Source organism: Triticum urartu, chromosome 2A (assembly GCF_056163025.1).
Source record: "Triticum urartu cultivar PI428250 chromosome 2A, HENAU_Tu73, whole genome shotgun sequence".
NCBI lineage: Eukaryota > Viridiplantae > Streptophyta > Magnoliopsida > Poales > Poaceae > Triticum > Triticum urartu.
In genome coordinates, this window is record NC_141874.1 from 277288603 (window position 1) to 277292974 (window position 4372).

The following is a 4372-nucleotide window of genomic DNA, read 5'->3' on the forward strand; positions in this document are numbered from 1 at the left end:
GCCGAAGTGGGGGGATGCGGAGGAACTCCTCACATACAATGATGAACGCCGAAATATTGAGGAAGGAATTCGGGGCTAGATCGTGGAAATCTAGTCTGTAATAAAACATGATGCCGTGGGCGAAAGGATGGAGGGGAAACCCTAGTCCACAAAGGAAATGGGGGATGAACACTACCCTCTCATTAGGCTCCGAGGCAGGAATGATCTACTTTTTGGCAGGGAGCCGGTGGGCTATACCCGCAGCCAAATACCCTGCTTCTCGGAATTCCTTGACATTCTCCTCTGAGACGGAGGAAGCCATCCACTTGCCATGTGCTCTAGATCTGGACATGGCTGGAGTGTTTAGTGGCGACAGAAGAGATCAAGACCTGGGTGCTGGAGCTCGGGGACGGAAAGGCAGTGGAGGAGAAGGCGTGGGTAAAAAGGTGGATTATTATCTCCTTATAAAGGTAGTGTATATCGAGCGTCCCCCTCACGAGCCTTAAAACTCACCTATTCCCCAGGGGTCGTGCGAACGCCACGGTTGGATTACCCAAACCCGTATTGATGAGAATCCCACAATAAGGGGACACGATTTCTGCTTTGACGAGACGTGTTAATGAAGATTGCATCTTGAAACGTGAAGCGGGAGGCTAAAAAGCGGTTCGAAATGATAATGAGGCTGGAACACGACCCCTCGCCAAAAAAGTCGTTAGAAGACATGGCCTGTTTTTGTTTAAGTATTTGCCCTTGTGGTTCAGGGTTGTAACTATTCTACGGAGCCAGATATAGTCCTTTTTATCAACTACTTTGGAGTATTCAGAGGAGGAACCCACCTTGCAATGCCGAAGACAATCTGCGCGCGGGACACATCATCATTGAAGCCTGGTTCAGGGGCTACTGACAGAGTCCTGGATTAGGGGGTCCTCGGGCGTCCGGGCTATGTGACATAGACTGGACTGGTGGGCCGTGAAGATACAAGATAGAAGACTTCCCCCGTGTCCGGATGGGACTCTCCTTGGCGTGGAAGGCAAGCTTGGCGTTCGATATGAAGATTCCTTTCTCTGTAAACCAACTCTATACAACCCTAGGCCTCTCCGGTGTCTATATAAAACAAAGGGTTTAGTCCGTAGAGGCAACCATGATCATACAGGCTAGACATCTAGGGTTTAACCATTACGATCTCATGGTAGATCAGCTCTTGTAACCCATATACTCATCAAAGTCAATCAAGCATGAAGTAGGGTATTACCTCCATCAAGAGGGCCCGAACCTGGGTAAACATCGTGTCACATGCCTCCTATTACCTTCGATCCTTAGATGCACAGTTCGGGACCCCCTACCCGAGATCGGCTAGTTTTGACACCGACACTCCCAAGAAGGATATGCAGAAAAAGCCTGCCAACAAGCCAAAGTCGTCTTTCCCAAAGCCCTCAGTGGCCCAGCCTGCAACTTCAAAGGCTTATGCACCCAAGACTTCAAAATCTTCAGTGTCTCCTCCTGCTTCAAGTTCCTCAATGGCAGCAGTTAGAGCTTCCACACCGGTCGTGCTCGCATCTTGCCAGCACACTGAGGGCTTTACAACAGCCTCAATTGCTGCATCAAGTGCCTAAACTAGTGGGCAACCATATTCTTCATGTTGGGGAACGTAGTATTTCAAAAAAAGCCTACGATCACGCAAGATCTATCTAGGAGAAGCATAGCAACGAGCGGGGAGAGTGTGTCCACGTACCCTCATAGACCGAAAGCGGAAGCGTTTAGTAACGTGGCTGATGTAGTCGAACGTCTTCACAATCCAACCGATCCAAGTACCGAACGTACGGCACCTCCGTGTTCAGCACACGTTCAGCACAATGACGTCCCTCGAGCTCTTGATCCACTTGAGTACAAGGAAGAGTTCCGTCAGCATGATGGCGTGGCGACGGTGATGATGAAGTTACCGGTGTAGGGCTTCGCTTAAGCACTACGACGATATGACCGAGGTGTTAACTATGGAGGGGGGCGCCGCACACGGCTAGGAACAATTGATGTGTGTCCTAGGGGTGCCCTCCCCACGTATATAAAGGAGGGAGAGGGAGGGAGGCATCCTAGGGCGCACCCAAGTAGGAGGAATCCTACTTGGGCCCCTAGTCCAATTCGGCCCCCCTACCATATTTGGACAAGGGGGAAAGGAAGGAGGGGGGAGGGGAAGGAAGTAGGAGTCCTACTTCATACTTTCCTTTTCCTCCTCTCCTTTCCCTTTCTCCCCACGTGGCTGGCCCTATAGGGGGCGCACCAGCCCCTTGTGGTCTAGTGTTCCCTTACTTGGCCCATTAAGCCCATATCTTTGCCGGGGGTTGCCCGGAACCCCTTCTGGTGACCCGGTATCACCCGGAACACTTTCGGTGTCCAAATACCATCGTCCTATATATGAATCTTTACTTCTCAACCATTTCAAGACTCCTCGTCATGTCCATGATCTCATCCAGGACTCCGAACAAACTTTGGTCATCAAATCACATAATTCATAATACAAATTATCATCGAACGTTAAGCGTGCGGACCCTACAGGTTCGAGAACTATGTAGACATGACCGAGACACATCTCCGGTTAATAACCAATAGCGGAACCTGGATGCTCATATTGGCTCCTACATATTCTACGAGACTAAGGAGATATTTGATGACTCTTTACGATGAACTCTTTATCACCTCCATAACCGAGAAATATCTCCTTAGTCTTCTAAGGATAATTTTGACTGTTGTCAAGTGATCCACTCCTGGATCAATATCGTACCCCCTTTCCAAACTCATGGCAAGGTACACAATAGATTTGGTACACAACATAGCATACTTCATAGAACCTATAGCTGAGGCATATGGAATGACTTTCATTCTCTTTCTATTTTCTGCCGTGGTTGTGTTTTGAGTCTTACTCAACTTTACACCTTGCAATACAGGCAAGAACTCCTTCTTTGACTGTTCCATTTTGAACTACTTCAAAAATCTTGTCAAGGTATGTACTCACTGAAAAATCTGATCAAGCGTCTTGATCTATCTCTATAGATCTTGATGCCCAATATGTAAGCAGCTTCACTGAGGTCTTTCTTTGAAAAACTCCTTTCAGACACTCCTTTATGCTTTCCAGAAAATTCTACATCATTTCCGATCAACAATATGTCATTGACATATACTTATCAAAAAGGTTGTAGTGCTCCCACTCACTTCCTTGTAAATACAGGCTTCACCGCAAGTTTGTATAAAACTATATGCCTTGATCAACTTATCAAAGCGTATATTCCAACTCCGAGATGCTTGCACCAGTCCATAGATGGATCGCTAGATCTTGCACATTTTGTTAGCACCTTTAGGATTGACAAAACCTTTTGGTTGTATCATATACAACTCTTCTTTAATAAATCCATTGAGGAATGCAGTTTTGATATCCATTTGTCAGATTTCATAAAATGTGGCAATTGCTAACATGATTCGGATAGGATTTAAGCATGAGGAAGATGGGCGTTGATATTTGTCAAAACCCCTTTTCGACAAGTCGAGTTTTGTAGATAGTAACACTACTATCAACGTTTGTCTTCCTCCTGAAGATCCATTTATTCTCAATGGCTTGCCGATCATCGGGCAAGTCCACCAAAGTCCACACTTTGTTCTCATACATGGATTCTCTCTCATATTTCATGGCCTCAAGCCCTCTGTCGGAATCTGGGCTCATAATCGCTTCCTCATAGTTCGTAGGTTCATCATGGTCTAGCAACATGACTTCCAGAACAGGATTACCGTACCACTCTAATGCGGATCTTACTCTGTTTGACCTACGAGGTTCGGTAGTAACTTGATCTAAAGTTTCGTGATCATCATCATTAACTTCCTCACTAATTGGTGTAGGCATCACTGGAATTGATTTTAGTGATGAGCTACTTTCCAGTTTGAGAGAAGGTACAATTACCTCATCAAGTTCTGCTTTCCTCCCACACACTTATTTTGAGAGAAACTCCTTCTCTAGAAAGTATCCACTCTTAGCAACAAAGATCTTGCCTTCGGATCTGTGATAGAAGGTGTACCCAACAGTTTCTTTTGGGTATCCTATGAAGACGCACTTCTCTGATTTGGGTTTGAGCTTATCAGGCTGAAACTTTTTCACATAAGCATCGCAACCCCAAACTTTAAGAAATGATAGCTTAGGTTTTTTGCTAAACCACAGTTCATACGGTGTCATCTCAATGGATTTTTAGACGGTACCCTATTTAACGTGAATGCAGCTGTCTCTAATGCATAAACCCAAAATGATAGTGGTAAATCGGTAAGAGACATCATAGATCGCACCATATTTAATAAAGTACGGTTACGGTGTTCGGACACACCATTATATTGTGGTGGTCTAGGTGGTGTGACTTGT